The sequence below is a fragment of the Schistocerca piceifrons genome, chromosome 5 (assembly GCF_021461385.2).
Source record: "Schistocerca piceifrons isolate TAMUIC-IGC-003096 chromosome 5, iqSchPice1.1, whole genome shotgun sequence".
Lineage (NCBI taxonomy): Eukaryota > Metazoa > Arthropoda > Insecta > Orthoptera > Acrididae > Schistocerca > Schistocerca piceifrons.
Genome location: NC_060142.1, coordinates 217909269 through 217931645, shown reverse-complemented (window position 1 = coordinate 217931645; position 22377 = coordinate 217909269).

Below are 22377 nucleotides of genomic sequence, written 5' to 3'. Positions count from 1 at the left end.
CGTACACCGTTCTCACCTAATGAAAGGAGAAGGTATTAAAATTTTTCTTCATATTAATCATGGTATCTAATGAGCACCAATAAGTGTAGGAATGGTTTGAACCCTCAGCTAAGCAGGCAGACTTCTTCATCTCTACGGGACTACTGCAACCTGCCTACACCTGCTGTAATCAAACCTAGGCCTCCCTCTAATAAGTGTACCCTCACACTTCTCTTCATTACCCGGGAAACCTGTGCATTCTTTAAGTAGAGTTCTGACAAAAACGTGTTTTCTTCTCAACACAATTCAATATCATGTCACTGGCTGTCGGACCTAACGGTCCAATCTCCATTCTTTATGAGCACCACATTCCAAAAACTTTTATTCTCTGTCTATTTGTACTATTCATCGTCGAAAATTCGCTTCTATACAGGGTGATTTCGTTATGATAATAAAAACTTTCACCGATGAATAAGGGTAAAATTACCAGTCTGAAGTACGTCGAAAGTTAAAGCGAAAATCGTTCTGATACTTGGGACATTGGAATACACGTACCGGTACTGTTGCTGCTAAGACTGTAGGGTAGGCAGCTTTCAGAGGTGGTAGTATGGACCAAAACAAGGAAAAAAGTCCAGTAAATGTGGGCCTTATGCCTTAAGTGCACATGCTCATCATTGCTACAGTGAAACGCATCTGTTCTACTGAACAAGTGGCCATAGCTATTGAGGTCTGCATTTTAAAGCCCTATTTAATGGAGATTTTTCCTTGATCGCCTTCTTCAAAAATATGGAAACCACAGAGCTTGCAGTGAAATGGATGTGTTTCAAAGTATCGAAGATGAACAAGTGTTCATAGTTCTTAAGGTATTCATTTCAGAGCCCATATTTCCTGGATATTTTTTTCTTGTGTTGGCCCATATTACCCACTCCCAAAATATGGAAACCAAAGAGCTTGCAGAAGAGGTGTTTCACAGTAGTGAAGATGAGCAAATGCTCGTAGCTCTGAAGGTATGCATTTTAGAGATATTGTTATGGTCCATGCTGGCAGTCTGAAAGTTGCCTACCCTACAGTCTTAGCAACAACAGTAATTGTTGTAAAACTTAACAGTACTGATATATGTATTCCACTGTCAGAGGTATCAGAAGGATTTTCGCTTAATTTTATAGCTATCGTGCTGGGGACCTGTACCTCGAACTGATACATTTATCCTTCTCCATGAAAATTTATCACGTCACGACGGAACCACCCTGTATGAGGTCAGACACCAGACAAATACTTTAAGGACGTCCTAAGTCTTAAATTTACATTCGATTTAAGATATTTCGATTTTTATGAAACGTTGTAATTTATCGCTGATAACTTCAGAAAGAGGCTTACAGTCAACATTATCAAATGTTGTTACTGAGTCTACAAATGCTGTCAATCTACATTGACCTTTCTTCTGTCTAACTTCTAAAGAAGTTCAAGTTTGGAACTAGACGATGTCATGCCATACACAGTAACTACCCACATGCACAGTGATAGATAAATCATAATAATCATGGATTACTTTTAAAATTGTATAAATGCGTTGTTCACCACGAAACATTTAAAAAGGTCTACCAGATGATGGCCTACATGGTTGAAAGTACACGCAAAATAATCCAAAATAATTTATCAGCCTGTGTGGTTTGTGGCAATAAAAGGCCTTTTATGATAGCCGTATTTACGATTTTAAGAACACTGTTTTACAAGTTTGTTCCTTTAGTACGAATACGGTAGTACATTCTAGAGTTCTAAAAGGGACGTTCACAAAAAATATCTTTACATCATCAGCTGTGTTTAAAATGAGATATGTATCTGCTGAATTTTGGTCACAATTCCTCATGTACAGCGTTACCTAAAATTCGCCTCTAAAATTTCGTAGATTCTTCATGTATATTTCTGAGTATTTTGTTACAGTGGAATGTGATATCTGGTTGTTATTTACTGAGTCATTCGTTCATTTCCATGTTCAGTCTGCATTTCCCTAATGCAGCAACTCGATCAATCCCTGCGTTTTGGCAAGGTTGTTCCAGTAGATGAAATATGAGCAAGTGACCGAGATACTGTGGTGCTCTGCAATCGCAGGCCACGTTCCCATTAGCTGGCAGAACGCCCCGTTTTTGCGTGTTGGTCTTACAACGAGGGACTCCCACCTTAATACGACTTCTTGCACTTTTTTATTGCTATATCATATAATGATGCAATTTCCGACAGAATTACTCAAGCCTGCAGGAAAAAGAAAGTAAAAATTGGATATCAAACGAAAGATACGGTTGGTTCTAGGCTACGCCACAAAGATGGCAACAACAGCAACAAATATTTAGAATCTTGTGTCTACAAGATCGGCTGCCAAGACTGTGATAAGTTTTACGTTGATCAGTCGGGAAGAAATTTCAAGACTCGTTTTAGAGAGCATACATATCGCTAAAATAAGAGTACATTCGGTGCACATTTGAATAAAGAAAATATGTGGCGAGAAATATAGAAGATAATGTAGAAATGTTACATATGGCACCAAAAGGATAATTATTGAACTTATCGAAAGAAAGTCCGCCCCAGTAGCTGAGTGGTCAGCGTGACGGATTGCCGTCCTCTGGGCCCGGGTTCGATTCCCGGCTGGGTCGGAGATTTTCTCCGCTCAGGGACTGGGTGTTGTGTTGTGTTCATCATCATTTCATCCCCATCCGGCGTGCAGGTCGCCCAATGTGGCGCCGAATGTAATAAGACCTGCGATATGGCGGCCGGACCTGCCCCGCGAGGGGCCTCCCGGCCAATGACGCCAAACGCTCATTTCCATTTCCATCGAAAGAAAGGGAAAGTTTACGCACTTAGGAAACGACAACCGGGGTTTCAGCTGAATGAACAAAATCAGGTTAACCTGAATATTTATTTTGATTTGTGGAGAAACTAAGCAGCTTGGTGTGCGATTGTATGGACCAGCCACCAGCGGCGAAAAGACTGGGCCTTTTTCCGCAAGCTCCGCCATAGGGAAACAAAATTTCTTATAGAGAAGCTACGAGGTCGCACCACTGGGATTCCACACCGAATGTGTCATCGACTATCGATACTTTAATTAATAGTTGCTGCCTTGTTAATTATCTTAGGCTTACGATTATGTTTAGTTCTTTTGTCTTGCCGGAAGGTTTCGATTTATAGACGTCATGCTACACTGAAACGTTTTATTCTGGCTTTTACACAATTGTGTGTCATTCACCCTGCTAGGCTAGTAACTTTTTGTTATTACTCTTTAAACGTTTTATGTGGATTTTAAGTATGGATTTTATTTCCACACATTTCATGTCAGTTGATATTTTATTGTCAGACGCAAATTTTGTCATACTAAGTAATTTTAATTACTGACTACGTAGAACGCATTTTAACCATTGAATTTACGGAACTGGTTACCCGCGTACCCAAATATTAGTGCCCCTACGGGTCTCAGTTATTTGTATAAATACAGACATACGTAAGCCATCATCAGCACTTACTATGTACCTAGATATACGGATTTTGATGTTGATGCCTATATTACAATATAATTGTGACATGTATGGCCGGTGTGTATGGCAGTTAATCATGTTAATATTTCTATTTTTCTTATGTATCATTAGATTGTTGATTTTGCTTCAGCTAATTGAATTTAGTTCGTTAACCCATTGTATTTTCTGTTTGTAGCGGATCTAATGATGGCAGTGGCCGAAACCGGAAATTGTGAAATGTACAATTTATGTACTCAAGACAGACCTTTAGAAATATACTGTGGCAGAACCCAACAGTACTGAATGCAGGATTGAGTAAAAAAAGCAAATTGAGTATTACTGTTGTCTACAGCATGTACTGTGACTGAGTGGAATAGTTTTTTTTTTTCTTCTTCTTATCTTCCAGACAAGACTCACAACATATGCAGTCGACATTTTCACTGCTGTGCAAATATTGCAAAACACATACATAGATAATTTGGGGGATGATGGAAATATAACTTTCTCGACAAATTTCACTGACAAAATATTTTGCCTTAAACGACTGTTTATCGCGTTATTTGCTATATAGGATCTGAATAATGCTACTGGCTTCGTTGCAAAGGTCAGAATACGCATGGAAGAAACTTTCATGCTAAGTTTGGCAGCAAGATGGGGAGACTTCGCGGCTCACAGGTCTCGTCCGGCAGAGTATCCGCTATTGATCTGGGTGAAACCAGAAAAATTAACTCAATTCGTGATACTGTTGAAGGTTATTAGCTCGTGGGATTGGGACCGTGGGCTCTGCAGCAAACTGTGGGCTCTGCGATGGCAGGAGCTTACGTGCACTTACCGGGTTTACTATATCCATTCATTTATTCAACAACACAAAGGCATCATAGAAGAAACTTTGGTCAAATGAAAAAAAAAAAAAAAGACAGAGAGGTAGATCGAAAGTAACCTTTCCGTTTTGCTTCATGGAAGGTAAAGTATTGTGGACACATCCAACTAAGTTTAAAGTTATTAAATACACAATTGCGTAATTCTTTCTCGCAATACATCATCAGAAAACAATACAAGATATCTCAAAAACAAATTATATACGGATTACAATGAAATAAAGACACATGCCCCACCACCATGACAGAACCTGAGACCTCCAGCAAGTGACAACGAGCGGCGTACTTAAACATAACTTACAAGAATTCGTAGAAAGTACTATTTCATAGTATTTTGGTGCTTTACCTCCTTAGTAGCATAGTCAGTAATGGTATGTTTAAATGTGTGTATGCTGCGGAAGCGTATTTATGTTGTTGAAGTACACTGCGTATAAGCAAAAGAAGGAACAATTTTTGGAGTGAGGTAAACAGTCACACACATTGCCATTTTGTTGGCAACCGTGTGAGATGATTGCATCTACATCCATATCTACATGGATACTCTGCAAATCACATTTAATGCCTGGCAGAGGGTTCATCGAACTACCTTCACAATTCTCTATTATTCCAATCTGGTAAAGCGCGCGGAAAGAACGAACACCTATATCTTTCCGTACGAGCTCTGATTTCCCTTATTTTATCGTGGTGATCGTATCTCCCTATGTAGGTCGGAGTCAACAAAATGTTTTCGCATTCGGAGGAGAAAGCTCGTGATTGGAATTTCGTGAGATTGCGTCGCAATGAAAAATGCCTTTCTTTCAATGATGTCCAGCCCAAATCCTGTATCATTTCAGTGATACTTTCTCCCATATTTCGCGGTAATACAAAACGTGCTGCCCTTCTTTGAACTTTTTCGATGTACTCCGTCAGTCCTATCTGGTAAGGATCTCACACCCCGCAGCAGTATTCTAAAACAGGACGGACAAGCGTAGTGCAGGCAGTCTCCTTAGTAGATCTGTCGCATTTTCTAGGTGTCCTGCCAGTAAAACGCAGTCTTTGGTTACCCTCCCCCACAACATTTTCTGTGTGTTCCTTCCAATTTATAAGTTGTTCGTAATTGTAATTCCTAGGTATTTAATTGAATTTACGGCCTTTAGATTTGACTGATTTACCGTTTAATCGAAGTTAAACGTATTCCTTTTTAGCACTCATGTGGATGACCTCACACTTTTCGTTATTTAGGGTCAATTGTCAATTTTCACACCATTCAGATATCTTTTCTAAATCGTTTTGCAGTTTGTTTTGATCTTCTGATGACTTTATTAGTCGATAAACGACAGCGTCATCTGCAAACAACCTAGGACGGCTGCTCAGATTGTCTCCCAAATCGTTTGTATTGATAAGGAACAGCAAAGATCCTATAACACTACCTTGAGGAACGCCTGAAATCACTTCTGTTTTACTCAATGACTTTCCGTCAGTTACTACGAACTACGACCTCTCTGACAGGAAATCACAAATCCAGTCACATAACTGAGACGATATTCCATAACCACGCGATTTCACTACAAACCGCTTGTGTGGTACAGTGCCGAAAGCCTTCTGGAAATCCAGAAATACGGAATCAATCTGAAATTTCTTGTCAACAGCACTCAACACTTCATGCGAATAAAGAGCTAGTTGTGTTTCACAAGAACGATGTTTTCTAAATGTATGCTGACTGTGTGTCAATAGACCGTTTTCTTCGAGGTAATTCATAATGTTCGAACACAATATATGTTCCAAAATCGTGCTGCATATCGACGCTAATGATATGGGCCTGTAATTTGGTGGATTACTCCTGCTACCTCTCTTGAATATTGGTGTGACCTGTGCAACTTCCCAGTCTTTCGGTCCGGATCTTTCGTCGAGCAAACGGTTATGTATGATTGTTTAGTTTGCGGCTAATGCATCAGCATACTGTGAAAGGAACCTAATTAATATTCAGTCTGGACCAGAAGACTTGCTATTATTAAATAATTTAAGTTGCTTCTCTACTCCGAGGATATTAACTTCTACGTGATTCATGTTGGCAGCTGTTCTTGATTCGAATTCTGGAATATTTACTTCGTCTTCTTTTGTGAAGGCATTTCGGAAGGTTGTGTTCAGTAACTCTGCTTTGGCAGCACTGTCTTCGATAGTATCTCCATTGCTATCACGCAGAGAAGGCATTGATTGTTTCTTGCCGCTAACATACTTCACATACGACCAGACTCTCTTTGGATTTTTTGCCAGGTTTCGAGACAAAGTTTCGTTGTGCAAACTGTTATAAGCATCTCGCATTGAAGTCCGCACTAAATTTCGAGTTTCTGTAAAATATTGCCAATCTTGGGGATTTTGCGTCTGTTTAAATTCAGCATGTTTGTTTCGTATTTTTCTGCAACAGTGTTCTACCCGTTTTGTGCACCAAGGAGGATCAGCTCCGTCGTTCGTTAGTTTATTTGGTATAAATCTCTCAACTGCTGCCGACACTGTTTCTTTGAATTCATGCCACATCTGGTCAACACTTACATCATTAATTTGAAAGGAGTGAAGATTGTCTCTCAGGAAGGCGTCAAGTGAATTTTTATCTCCTTTTTTGAATAGGTATGTTTTTCGTGTATTTTTGGAGGATTCGGGAGTTACAATATTCAGTCTCGCTACGACAACCCTGTGTTCACTAATCACTGTGTCCGTTTTGATGTTCGTTATAAACTCGGTACTATTTGTTGCTAAGAGTAGTCCAGTTATTCATGTGGAAGTTTTCCATCACCATTGCACTACGTATGAAAGAGGTCTATTCTTAGTTTCTTGTTGGTACAAACTTGTAACCTCGCTACGGTTGTTGCAGGACAGAATAAGACAGTAAGTGACATGACTCCCCTAAGTTGATATTGTTTAGGCGGAAAAGTTGTATTTTAAATTTATTTTTTGGCTTTTGGCGTTAACCATGCAGTCAGAGAAATGAGTAATGACGTACGTGGTATACAGTATTGTATGTAGGACAGAGACATATTAAATTGCACTAATACTACTCAAACTTCATCGTACAATTTGTACATTCAATACAGCCCATGTTCCATATCACCGCACCCTAGATTCGTTGTGACTGATTTACAACTGTACGTCCGCTTATTGGAGAAACAAGGCAACACTGACGTTCGCCGTGGACAACTGCCGAAACAGATCCGTCCAGATATAGGTTGGGGAATTCCTGCTCTGATCAAGGCCCTGAGAAACTTGCGGCTACGTCTGTCGTGACGCGAACATCGAAGCGTCACATGGTTGAGGTCTGCAGTCTCAGTGGGTGTACTTCGCAGTACGGAGATGGCTGACCTTTCATCCTATTCATCCTATACAGCCGACCAGAGTGGTCGAGCGGTTCTAGGCGCTACAATCTGGAACCATGCGACCGCTACGGTCGCAGGTTCGAATCCTGCCTCGGACATGGGTGTGTGTTATGTCCTTAGATTAGTTAAAGTAGTTCTAAGTTCTAGGGGACTGACGACCTCAGAAGTTAAGTCCCATAGTGCTCAGAGCCATTTGAATCATCCTATACAAATGTAAAGGATAACAATAAGGACTTAAGCGGGTGCGCGTTATGCTCTGAGCTGACAAAGTCGTGGGATAAGGATGTGCACATGTACAGACGGCGGCAGAATCACGTACTCGAAGTATAAAAGAGCAGTGAATTGATGGAGCTGCCATTTGTACTCGGTTGAGTCGTATGAAAAGTTTTCCGACATTATTATGGCCGCATAGCGTGAATTAGCATACTCTGAAAGCGGAATGATAGTAGGAGCTAGACGCATGGGACATTCCATTTCGGAAATTGTTAGGGAATTCATTATTCTGATAGTGTCAAGAGTGTGCCGAGAGTACAAAATTGCAGGTATTACCTCTCACCACGGGCAACGCAGTGGCCGACGGCCTTCACTTAACGACCGAGAGCAGCGGCGTTTGCATAAAGTTGTCAGAGCTAACAGATAAGCAACACTGCTTGAAATAATCGCAGAAATCATTGTGAGACGTACGGCGAACATATCGTTTAGGACAATGCGACGAAATTTGGCGGTAGTCGGCTATGGCAGCAGACGAGCGACGCGAGTGCCTTTGCTAGCGTCACCACATTGCCTGCAGCTCCTCTCCTGGGCTCGTGACAGCATCTGTCGATCGAGTGAGGTGGCACACTTGTTAGCACACTGGACTCACATTTGGGAGGACGACGGTTCAAACCCGCGTCCGGCCAGCGTGATTTAGGTTTTCCATGATTTCCCTAAATCGCTTCTGGCAAATAACAGGATGGTTCCATTGGGGGCGGCCGATTTCCTTTCCTATCCTTCATTAACCCGATGCCGCGTGGGGTAGCTGCGCGGTCTGAGGCGTCTTGCACGGCCCGCGTTGCTGCTCCCGTTAGAGGTTTGAGTCCTCCCTCCGGCATAGGTGTGCGTGCCGTCCTTAGCGTAAGTTAGTTTAAGTTAGGAGAAAGAAAACTCGCGTTCTACGGATCGGAGCGTGGAATGTCAGATCCCTTAATCGGGCAGGTAGGTTAGAAAATTTAAAAAGGGAAATGGATAGGTTAAAGTTAGATATAGTGGGAATTAGTGAAGTTCGGTGGCAGAAGGAACAAGACTTTTGGTCAGGTGATTACAGGGTTATAAACACAAAATCAAATAGGGGTAATGCAGGAGTAGGTTTAATAATGAATAAAAAAATAGGAGTGCGGGTTAGCTACTACAAACAGCATAGTGAACGCATTATTGTGGCCAAGACAGACACAAAGCCCATGCCTACTACAGTAGTACAAGTTTATATGCCAACTAGCTCTGCAGATGACGAAGAAATAGATGAAATGTACGACGAGATAAAAGAAATTATCCAGGTAGTGAAGGGAGACGAAAATTTAATAGTCATGGGTGACTGGAATTCAAGCGTAGGAAAAGGGAGAGAAGGAAACATAGTAGGTGAACATGGATTGGGGGGAAGAAATGAAAGAGGAAACCGCCTTGTAGAATTTTGCACAGAGCATAACTTAATCATAGCTAACACTTGGTTCAAGAATCATAAAAGAAGGTTGTATACCTGTAAGAATCCTGGAGATACTAGTAGGTATCAGATTATATAATGGTAAGACAGAGATTTAGGAACCAGGTTTTAAATTGTAAGACATTTCCAGGGGCAGATGTGGATTCTGACCACAATCTATTGGTTATGAACTGCAGATTGAAACTGAAGAAACTGCAAAAAGGTGGGAATCTAAGGAGATGGGACCTGGATAAACTGAAAGAACCAGAGGTTGTAGAGAGTTTCAGGGAGAGCATAAGGGAACAATTGACAGGAATGGGGGAAAGAAATACAGTAGAAGAAGAATGAGTAGCTCTGAGAGATGAAGTAGTGAAGGCAGCAGACGATCAAGTAGGTAAAAAGGCGAGGGCTAATAGAAATCCCTGGGTAACAGAAGAAATACTGAATTTAATTGATGAAAGGAGAAAATATAAAAATGCAGTAAATGAAGCAGGCAAAAAGGAATACAAACGTCTCAAAAATGAGATCGACAGGAAGTGCAAAATGGATAAGCAGGGATGGCTAGAGGACAAATGTAAGGATGTAGAGGCTTATCTCACTAGGGGTAAGATAGATACTGCCTACAGAAAAATTAAAGAGACCTTTGGAGAGAAGAGAACCACTTGTATGAATATCAAGAGCTCAGATGGCAACCCAGTTCTAAGCAAAGAAGGGAACGCAGAAAGGTGGAAGGAGTATATAGGGGGTTTATACAAGGGCGATGCACTTGAGGACAATATTATGGAAATGGAAGAAGATGTAGATGAAGACGAAATGGGAGATAAGATACTGCGTGAAGAGTTTGACAGAGCACTGAAAGACCTGAGTCGAAACAAGGCCCCGGGTGTAGACAACATTCCATTAGAACTACTGACGGCCTTGGGAGAGCCAGTCATGACAAAACTCTACCATCTGGTGAGCAAGATGTATGAAACAGGCGAAATACCCTCAGACTTCAAGAAGAATATAATAATTCCAATCCCAAAGAAAGCAGGTGTTGACAGGTGTGAAAATTACCGAACAATCAGTTTAATAAGCCACAGCTGCAGAATACTAACGCGAATTCTTTACAGACGAATGGAAAAATTGGTAGAAATGGACCTCGGGGAAGATCAGTTTGGATTTCGTAGAAATGTTGGAACACGTGAGGCAATACTAACCTTACGACTTATCTTAGAAGAAAGATTAAGAAAAGGCAAACCTACGTTTCTAGCATTTGTAGACTTAGAGAAAGCTTTTGACAATGTTAACTGGAATACTCTCTTTCAAATTCTGAAGGTGGCAGGTATAAAATACAGGGAGCGAAAGGCTATTTACAATTTGTACAGAAATCAGATGGCAGTTATAAGAGTCGAGGGGCATGAAAGGGAAGCAGTGGTTGGGAAAGGAGTGAGACAGGGTTGTAGCCTCTCCCCGATGTTATTCAATCTGTATATTGAGCAAGCAGTAAAGGAAACAAAAGAAAAATTCGGAGTAGGTATTAAAATTCATGGTGAAGAAGTAAAAACTTCGAGGTTCGCCGATGACATTGTAATTCTGTCAGAGACAGCAAAGGACTTGGAACAGCAGTTGAACGGAATGGACAGTGTCTTGAAAGGAGGATATAAGATGAACATCAACAAAAGCAAAACGAGGATAATGGAATGTAGTCAAATTAAATCGGGTGATGCTGAGGAAATTAGATTAGGAAATGAGACACTAAAAGTAGTAAAGGAGTTTTGCTATTTAGGGAGTAAAATAACTGATGATGGTCGAAGTAGAGAGGATATAAAATGTAGACTGGCAATGGCAAGGAAATCGTTTCTGAAGAAGAGAAATTTGTTAACATCGAATATAGATTTAAGTGTCAGGAAGTCGTTTCTGAAAGTATTTGTATGGAGTGTAGCCATGTATGGAAGTGAAACATGGATGATAACTAGTTTGGACAAGAAGAGAATAGAAGCTTTCGAAATGTAGTGCTACAGAAGAATGCTGAAGATAAGGTGGGTAGATCACGTAACTAATGAGGAGGTATTGAATAGGATTGGGGAGAAGAGAAGTTTGTGGCACAGTTTGACTAGAAGAAGGGATCGGTTGGTAGGACATGTCTTGAGGCATCAAGGGCTCACAAATTTAGCATTGGAGGGCAGCATGGAGGGTAAAAATCGTAGAGGGAGACCAAGAGATGAATACACTAAGCAGATTCAGAAGGATGTAGGTTGCAGTAGGTACTGGGAGATGAAGAAGCTTGCACAGGATAGAGTAGCATGGAGAGCTGCATCAAACCAGTCTCAGGACTGAAGACCACAACAACAACAACAAGTAGTGTGTAAGCTTAGGGACCGATGGCTTCAGCAGTTTGTTCCCATAAGCCCTTACTACAAAATTCCAAATTTCCGTAACCGGATGGGACTGGTGACATCGCTGTTTGGTCCCGTCCCCCAAATCAACGAACCACGACTGTTGGATCCTAGACGACTGCAAAACCGTGGGCTGGTCAAATGAGTTCCGATTTCAGCTAATAAGAGCTGGTGGTAGGGTCAGAGTGTGGCGCGAACCTCACGAAGCCGTGGATCCAAGTTATCAACAAGGCACTGTGTAAGCTCGTGGTGGCTCCATAATGGTGTGGGCTGTGTTTACATAGAATGGCCTGGTCCTCTTGTCCAACTGAACCTACCGTTGACTGGCTATTTGTTCGGCTATTTCGAGACCATTTGCAGTCAATTATTGACTTCATGTTGCTAAACTACCATGTCATGTCTCTGGGCCACAATTGTTTGCTACTGGTTTGCAGAACATTCTGAACAATTCACGCGAATGATTTGGCCGTCCATATCGCCCGACATCAACCCCGTCGAACATTTAGGGGACATAATCGAGAGGTCAGTTCGTGCACTACGTCCTGCACCGGCAACACTTTTGCAATTATGGACGGCTGAAGAGGGCGCATGACTCAATTTCTGCAAGGGACTTTCGAGGACTTGTTGAGTCCATGCTACTTCGAGTAGTGCGCTCCACCTGGCAAAAGATGGTCCGGCACGATATTAGGAGGTATCCCATGACTTTTGTCCCTTCAGTGTGCTGGTGATACGACGTTTAGGTAACTTTATTTGTGAAAACCAATCTTTTTTTAAGTATGCTTGACTGTATTGCGGCGTAACGTCGTGCGGAAAAGTTGCTGCCGCAACCAAGTAATAAGACTCATGAATTTCAATGCGCTGAGTACAAAGTTAACCCATATCGCAGTAGAAATTGTGTTGGTAAAACGTTCAATAGGTGTGTCAGCGTAAGTACGAGTAGTTGGTTATATGGCTGGCAGTTGAATGATGACAATAATGTTGAAAATGTAGGAAACTTTCGTCTTGGCTACTATGGAGCAGATTATAGTCTCTTTCTTTGCTGGTGACGACGTGCAGATCGCTGGATTCAGTTTTTTTTTTTTTTTTTTTTTTTTTTTTTACAGGAAAACTCTCACTTACGCTAGGGTATCTTTAGTCTTCATCGCAGGCATCCGCAATGGGGAAATGGAGAAGTGGTGGGGAAGGCGTAAGGCGGTAAGGGGGTACCAGACCCCTCCTGGACTCAGGACACACTTTCTTTTATTCGTTACAGAGTTCTCACGAGTTTATAGAAATGTCTGTATTCGACTCCGCTAAACTGCATATTTAACATTATCGAGCATGCTGGGGAATTCAGTGACTTTAGCAGTAGCAATATGCCTTGGGTCTTTTAGGTTATCAAATTGTCCATGAGTAATTTTGCGAATTCTTAGTATGATGGCGGTTTAGGCGCTCTTCTGCAATCAAAATCATGATTATTTGCAGAACCGTGTAAAAATAGTCTCCTCAGTTCCTCGAACAGCCACTACCGAGCTCCATGAAGCGGTCAGTTCAACATCTTGACGCGGAAATTCTTAGCACAACATTCGAAGGAAGTATGAGGTACAATACGTTTTGTATGTACTTATACTCAAATTTAGTTCTTGAGTGACGACACGTTTTCAAACTAATGGAATCGGTTATACCAAAAGTATCAGTTTTAGAACCTTGCACTTTTTTTGACAGTTACTTCGGACGCTCATGGTCGTCATCTATATTATCATTCATTTCAATGATGTCCCCATCTGTCCGTCACTATCAGATCCCTCTTCCAATGCATATTATAATATGTTCGTTTAATCATGCCGCTAACTTATGATCTTCACTTGCTGTAGGACAATTTTTCAATTTTTCAGAGTTCCTCCAGTATTTACTTACACACCAAAAAGATGAAGATGATCAGACACGGGAGAAAGGAAGAAAAATCAAAATGAAGGCCATGTGAGGTATCTACTCATTTAACCAAGCAAAAGACTAGACACTTGTAAAGCACCGACAAGTGTCCTTCACTTCACGCTTCATAGATAACTGCTGTCATGCCCCGACACTGCTTGCCTTACTTTTATTGGTGTTGACGTCATCTTCTGTTGCGCTGGCTCTAATGGAGCCGCTTTGTTCCTGATATCAGAACAGTACGCTACGTTAGCAGTGGAGCGCAGAGTCGATCACAGGCTTTTGAATATTTTCGTACCGATTTTGAGATTTACCTTTAACAGTCGTTTTCCAGAGACAGCACATTGAAATTCATGGAAAGCCTAAGCGCACGCCCTAACACATGGAAACTGTCCAGATGTGGGAGAGGGAGGTTAGGATAGTGTACCATATTTATTTTTGTCGAGAAACTGACTCAAATATCGATCCTAATTAATCACAAACATCAGTCCTAATTACACAACTATATGCATAGCTCTCTTGTTTCAAGATATGAGAGTGCCAAAAAATATGATTCACTAATGGCTGTAATCATTAAAGGACTTCTCCATGGGATCCAACCCAGGTATGTGCTTGAATGGAAAGACTTGATTCCAAATCCCAGACAGCATTTCTACTGAAAGCATAACACTAGAGATCTGAAACGCTAGTGTACATTTCTTAAGACCTCAATCAGCACATCATCTACTACTGTTTGTGATCCTTCTCAATCAACCATCGCCTATAGCCCAGTCGATATATCACTGAACCTCTGACATGACATCGAGACAGAATGCGTTACAAATATTGAAAAATATCTAGCGGCAGCGGTGTGAGGGAGTTGCAAATACCGATTACATACCACCACAGCCGAATCACTTTCAGAATTCGGTAATTTTATTACGAGGTTGCACATTCGGCGACGTGCAACTGCTCTGTTGGCTTGATACTGTACACTCCGGCGATCAATGTCTATATTGAGTGTCACGGTATTTATCTAAAAAAAAACACTTCATTCAAAGGTAATGCCACACCTCGATTTATAAAGTGAGTATAGCTCTTAACACGGATACTTGTATGCACCTGTAGAACCAAGACCGTTTGTGATGGTAATATGGATGCGGTTTTTCAACAAATCTCTGTTTGTAAGATGATTACGCCACTCTTTCTAGGACTCAGTGGTACCATTCGCAGCAAAACTTATGACATGTCCACCCATCGTTGATTTTCGGTCAGTATTATTTCGTATCGTCTGCAATCATTTATTGGTGAAGTATTATATTTAGTAGTAGGCGGTGCGTGATAAGTTTGCCTTGAGCATCAGGCTTACAAAGTATGTGTTTGTGTTCCGACTTGTGCAAAGGAAATGTCCAGTTGTATGGATTTGATGTGCTATGCGCGTCAAATATTTTGTGAAAGCAAAGGGAGGAGTATGTCAAGTCATAATAATGGTACAAATATTTCTATTTCCAGAGCCAAAACCGTCAGCAGGGAGTATTTCCGATAGTTCGCTCATTGTCGAGTGTCGTTCAACTGAAACTGTAATCCTAACATTTAATTGTAAGTATAGTGATCAAATATATATGTGACCAATGTGACCAATTTAGTAGGATGATTCTGTCTATACCTGCTTGACGTGGAGGTGGCTTGTGGCATGAATGATTCATGTTTCCCACTAACGGCAGGAGCCTTCTGAATGGAGAGGCCTGCTGCAATGCAGAAATGAGTTGACATAACCGTGTAGTCCTCTAGACGACCGAATAGCGAACTAACACTTAGTATGTGTTGGACAGCTTTTGTGATCAAGTGGAAATTTGAGAAGATTCAGTATGGCAGTGTCTTTTTCTCTGGGGCATTATTCCCTCCCATGTAAATTGTTCGGTTGACTGCTTCTTCACATTTCGCGACTTTATTTAGTTGAGAGAACATCGATTGTGGTGTGTGTATCTAGCAGGTGGAAGACACGTTTGCTGGTTCTCTAGACATGAAAAACACCTTATTTGACTTTGTAAATTACAGGGGTGATTTAGAATCTGTTACATCACCGACATTGGTATTATCGAGTGGAAACATCAGTATCCTCTACTTTCTTTTCTCGATTTTCCACGTAAAGGTCTTTACAGATGAGATAAGTTTCCCTGCTGATCATTTGTGATCGGTATCGGTACACTTCGCTGGACATCACAAAATAATGAGATGCGAGCGCAGTCGAACATAAAAACTATACCGATTTTGCTCATAAAACTAAATGAAAATGGACTTCCTGTATTTTCGAGGAAAGAGGACATTTATTACCACCGCAAATGGTTTTTTAATAGTTGCTTTATTATAGGAGTCGAGTTGATGTTAAATAATGGAGTACAGAACGCGGACGAGTTCCCTACAAGAGCGCGGCTCCTGCTGGAGCGTTAAACAAATCTGTTTTCCATCCCAGAACGAGAGGCGTTGGGGACCTCTCTAGTCTGTGACAGTAGCGGCTCCTAGCCATTAGGGGCCCTGTACCACTATACTTTAGTCGACAAGATGCATTTGGGGAAAGCCGTCCTTTTATCTCGTAGTTAACTATGCCTGCTTTTGTGTTGCCGAAGCGCGATCGTATCAAGGCAGGCAGTGGCCATCACGTGTCCGAGGCTGCTGCTGGTGTAGTACCTCCCTCGGTCCTTCCATCCCGTAGGTGATTGTACACTGAGGAGAACGCAAGTTCAACTGCAGTCTCTTAGGACGGCGATTTTCTCCAGTACATTTGTTGTATTATGACCCGTTTAATACGAGTGCTGGTTTTTTCGCGACAATTTCTAAATGTAATTATAACTGTGGTGCATTTTTTCCATCAGCTGTGATAGCATGTATTGGCTTCGGTTAGCTGGCTGTAGGGTGATTTTTAGTAGGCGTGTGTAGGGAATTCTTGACGTCAAACAGCGATAGATGCTGTATGCTTGCAGGTAATACACTTTTTTTAAACTCCTCTCTATCCAACACAAGCATCTAGTCAGTTGAACATATTTCCCACCAAAAAAGAATAATGATTGTACCTTACACCCCATCCTTTCCCCCCCCCCCCCCCCCTAGCTTGTAGGTGTAGGGTAGAGTTGGAGTGTTTCTGTCGTTGGTTTCGTGTGCTATTGTGAAATTTTTTTCCCAGCAGGATAACACCAGTTGTATGGTATAGTCAGATTTTGCGGCACACTGCCGGCCTTGTGTAGCGCAGTGTATGTAGTTGTGTAATTAGGACCGATCTTCGTGATTAATTACGTAATTAGGATCGATATTTGGGTACGTTTCGAGTGCTATTGTGAAATTTGTGATTTTAGGCGGTCGTTGTGCAGCGCTATGCATATACTTGTGTAGTTAGAACTGATCTTTGTGATTAATTATGTAATTAGGATCGGTATTTGCGTCAGTTTCGAAATTTGTTAGCAGGAAAAGACCAGTTGTATGATGTCACTAATTTTAAGCCGTCCTTGTTTAGCGCTATGCATATACACTCCTGGAAATGGAAAAAAGAACACATTGACACCGGTGTGTCAGACCCACCATACTTGCTCCGGACACTGCGAGAGGGCTGTACAAGCAATGATCACACGCACGGCACAGCGGACACACCAGGAACCGCGGTGTTGGCCGTCGAATGGCGCTAGCTGCGCAGCATTTGTGCACCGCCGCCGTCAGTGTCAGCCAGTTTGCCGTGGCATACGGAGCTCCATCGCAGTCTTTAACACTGGTAGCATGCCGCGACAGCGTGGACGTCAACCGTATGTGCAGTTGACGGACTTTGAGCGAGGGCGTATAGTGGGCATGCGGGAGGCCGGGTGGACGTACCGCCGAATTGCTCAACACGTGGGGCGTGAGGTCTCCACAGTAAGTCGATGTTGTCGCCAGTGGTCGGCGGAAGGTGCACGTGCCCGTCGACCAGGGACCGAACCGCAGCGACGCACGGATGCACGCCAAGACAGTAGGATCCTACGCAGTGCCGTAGGGGACCGCACCGCCACTTCCCAGCAGATTAGGGACACTGTTGCTCCTGGGGTATCGGCGAGGACCATTCGCAACCGTCTCCATGAAGCTGGGCTACGGTCCCGCACACCGTTAGGCCGTCCTCCGCTCACGCACCAACATCGTGCAGCCCGCCTCCAGTGGTGTCGCGACAGGCGTGAATGGAGGGACGAATGGAGACGTGTCGTCTTCAGCGATGAGAGTCGCTTCTGCCTTGGTGCCAATGATGATCGTATGCGTGTTTGGCGCCGTGCAGGTGAGCGCCACAATCAGGACTGCATACGACTGAGGCACACAGGGCCAACACCCGGCATCATGGTGTGGGGAGCGATCTCCTACACTGGCCGTACACCACTGGTGATCGTCGAGGGGACACTGAATAGTGCACGGTACATCCAAACCGTCATCGAACCCATCGTTCTACCATTCCTAGACCGGCAAGGGAACTTGCTGTTCCAACAGGACAATGCACGTCCGCATGTATCCCGTGCCACCCAACGTGCTCTAGAAGGTGTAAGTCAACTACCCTGGCCAGCAAGATCTCCGGATCTGTCCCCCATTGAGCATGTTTGGGACTGGATGAAGCGTCGTCTCACGCGGTCTGCACGTCCAGCACGAACGCTGGTCCAACTGAGGCGCCAGGTGGAAATGGCATGGCAAGCCGTTCCACAGGACTACATCCAGCATCTCTACGATCGTCTCCATGGGAGAATAGCAGCCTGCATTGCTGCGAAAGGTGGATATACACTGTACTAGTGCCGACATTGTGCATGCTCTGTTGCCTGTGTCTATGTGCCTGTGGTTCTGTCAGTGTGATCATGTGATGTATCTGACCCCAGGAATGTGTCAATAAAGTTTCCCCTTCCTGGGACAATGAATTCACGGTGTTCTTATTTCAATTTCCAGGAGTGTAGTTGTGTAATTAGGACTGATCTTTGTGATTAATTAGGATCGACACTTGCATCAGTTTCTCGATCAAAATAAATATAGTACACTAATCTAAACTTCCTCTCCCACATTTGGACAGTTTCCATTTGTTAGGGAGTGCGCTTAGACTTTCCATCCAGTAGAATCAGGGTTCGAGTTGCTGATAAGTTGCGTTTTTTACGTGCACTGAGTGTTTGTGCACTGCATTATTTTGGGTGTTTAAGCGTTGTGAACGTGTTTGCATGCATTATTTCCGTGATCTGTGAGTGGTTTGCATGTCTGTATGCTGTGTACTGGATTATTTTGGTAATTTAAGAGTTGTTTGCATCTCTGCACATCAGTGTAGTGCATTATTTACGAGTAGTTTCCAGGTCTGTAAACGGTATATTGTGTCGACTAGCATGTCAGGGTGAGTGTTTTGTATCAGCGTGATAAATAAACTACGTGAAATCTATTCCTAAATAAATTGTTCAAAAAGCAAATAAAGTACACTCCATCTCTCCAGCAGCCCAGAACAGGCTGATCCCTTTTCCCATGAATTTCCCCCTCCAGCCAGCTGGGGGAAAGGGTGGATGGGGGAAAGGGTGGATGTGGCACACGTGCAGCTGAGAAAAATACGTGACGTCATCATGATGCTGTGTTCCTACGGACTGAACTGCACAATCACGGAGTCCTCTAGCAGTGAACTCGAGAACTAGGTCAGTTCTTTGGTCTGGTGGATTGGAGGCAGTTGTCTTTTGTGCAGTGGGGGCTGAGACAGATGTTTCCATGCATTGTGTTATGCATCTTTAATGCAAAGAATTTATTTGCAGGACCTATTCTTCCTCTTCATATGGTCAACCATTAATGCTCGCTTCCTTTCTTCATGCAGTGAGCTGTGGATGCACCACTCGACTGAATGAGTGCGTGTAATACAGCCACGTATTAGAACTCCCGTGTCTGGCACCAACATCTCGCTAATTGAACACCGACTGCTCAACAAGCACTGCTATCTCAGCCTCTTCTGGTGGTAATATCTAACTAAGCTGCTACTGTTGTAGGTAGATAATAAATTTAAACAAAATTATACTAATTGAAACTAATTATATTCGAATTGAATAACATCATGAGCAGCCTCTAGTGGAGGCAACACCATACTAACTCCCCTCAGCTGCAGGAGTAAGCTCTTGGAGCAAAATTCCCTCCAAAATTCCCGCTCATTTTCCAAGAGGATGACGTACCATCATGCAAAAAAGTCGGAAACGGGGGGGGGGGGGGAGAGGGGGGGGCGGGGGGTGACCTGTAGATGCACATAATTCAATCTTCTACCAAAATTCAAACTTTCTACCAGGAGGGCGTGGCACTTTCCCACCAACAACCACCATCTTGTATAATGCTACTCGCGTCATCAGCTGATGTCACGGCCGCAATCTTGGATTACAGTACTCGTGTCATCAGCTGACGTGACGTCACGTCACGTACTCGCGTCTTCAGCTGACGTCACGTGACGTCGCGGCCGCCATCTTGGATGACGTCAGTGGGGTGGCACAAACGTTGTTCCACTACCAGCATCGGCGATTATTTATTTCTTACATATAAATGGATCAAAGAATTAGTACTGAATTTTGCTTTAAGAACAGAGTGATGTGTAGCAAAGTTTTAAGATAGTTAATCGTTGCATTTTTTGAGTCTGCTATCAGTAAAACAAGTAGTTACGAGTGATATAAGCGTTTCGAAGAAGGTCGTCGCAGATGACAACCAACCTGGACGCCAAATCGCATCATCAACCGATAAAATCGTGAGAAAAAGGAAAGAAATGATTACGAACGATCGGAGAATCACAGAGATGTCGCTGACGATGACCCAAACAGCAGCGAATGCAAGTTGCTTAGGAGTCGCAAGATGAAGCCAACAGCGTTGAAAAGTACTGAAACATGTGGTGAAACGTGATTTTAAGGATGTTACGTCGAAACTAAGGCTCAGCCGTCCTAGTGGCGGCATTCTGGAATCGCCAAGTCCGGTGAAATATGTACAACCACAAGATTGAATGATCAGTAAGGACTGTTATTTAAAAGTTCAGCGCCGTTTGTATGAAATCAGTCCGAAAAAATACCCGGATTTGTGGCGAAGTATTTCATATTACATTGCTTGTCTGAACTTTTCGCCAAAAACAATATTTTAATGAAGCACCAGCCTCAATAATGTGCGACTTCTTTCTGTTCTTAAAAATAACGAAAATTTTAAAGGGCCTTCTTTTTACACACACAACAGATTAAAAACACTTCGCTGAGAGAGATAAAAGCTATCACAAAGATTGAGTTCCAGATGTTTTTCGGGGATTCGAAAAATGTACTAACGTATGTAATGGGATTACGATGGAGGGGATAACATTGATGTAGACGAGTAAACAAAATTCTTTCCAGAAAATTTTCTGAACACACCATATTCTCTTTCCGTTTAACAAATTGTTACATCAATGACAAATCTTTCTAATTTATTCTGTTCATCTCCATTATATTTAAATTTTCTAGTTCGTACTACTTTACCTATTTGTGTTTCTAGGTACTTTATCATCAATTTTCAACGCAGTTGTATTGGCTGTTCCTGCTAGAAGATTTATCTGAGTAATTGCTCCTGTTATATTAAAAAAAAATAATAATGAAAACTCGTCTCCAAAAGCGAGGCAGTTACCTTAATTCTCTTCGATTTCTCTCTAAAATTATCAGTTTAGTTGTGTGATTTCTTGCAATTTGTTACTTAAACTGTTGCTTACGGCTGCATTAGTCAGTGTGCGGTTGATTCTCTGCGCCGGCACCTCGGGGAACTGTTCCACTCTGTTGCCTAGTAAACATGATAAAAGCTTCTAGAATACGAGAGGGCGTCAAACAGGAAGATTTTCCAAACAGAGCTTCACGAGCCTCTTTCAATTCACAAACAGGGGTTGGACAAAAATGTGGAAACAGCGCCAGACATGCATGCTTGAACATAAGCGTAGATGCTAGTGAAGCCTGCAAGTTGCTCTGTTGTATTTGACCACGAAAGGCACATGTATAACGTTGTTGTTTTATTTTGTGGTGTAAGCGGTGCTGATAGACAATAAAAGCGGGTTAAAAGCTGTGAGGTGTCTGGGGAAGTTAACCTTGCATTACTGCGTAACTGTTTCACCAGGTATCCAGTCTAGCTTACCAAATTCCCAACCAGACTAACATTAATTATAATCTTTTAATAGTCATACGACAACCGGTGAGATTTATATATATATATAAGAGAATTTAAATAAAAAGAAATCAGTTTATATTTGGAAATTTATTTTAACATTCATCATTGAAATTTCACCATATTAAATTTGATTCATAACTAAACTGGTGCCTTATTTAAGATTGTGGAAAATGTGAGTTTGTAATCTTACGGAACACATCAAATATGGAGCCAAGATTGGGAGACTGCATACAACACTGCATTCATAAAATAACACACGAAGAACGTTGAAACATATGCAAGAGGAAATTAACCACAACCAACCGATTCAATTTTCACCCAAAGAAGTTACGGTCGTAGCACAATCCTGTCCGTCATGTAATTACCACACACTGGTATACTAAATTCATACTAACTCTTTGTGAAATCTTCCCAAAAAGAATAGCTGAGGGCTACTTTGATGATTACACCACATGCTTCACGTGGTCAACTTGATTTACAGAAAGCGTCTAACTCCACAATAATTTTGATAATTAAAATAAATTAGATCGAAAAGCAATTTACAAAAGAAAAACCTCGAACTGGTTACTA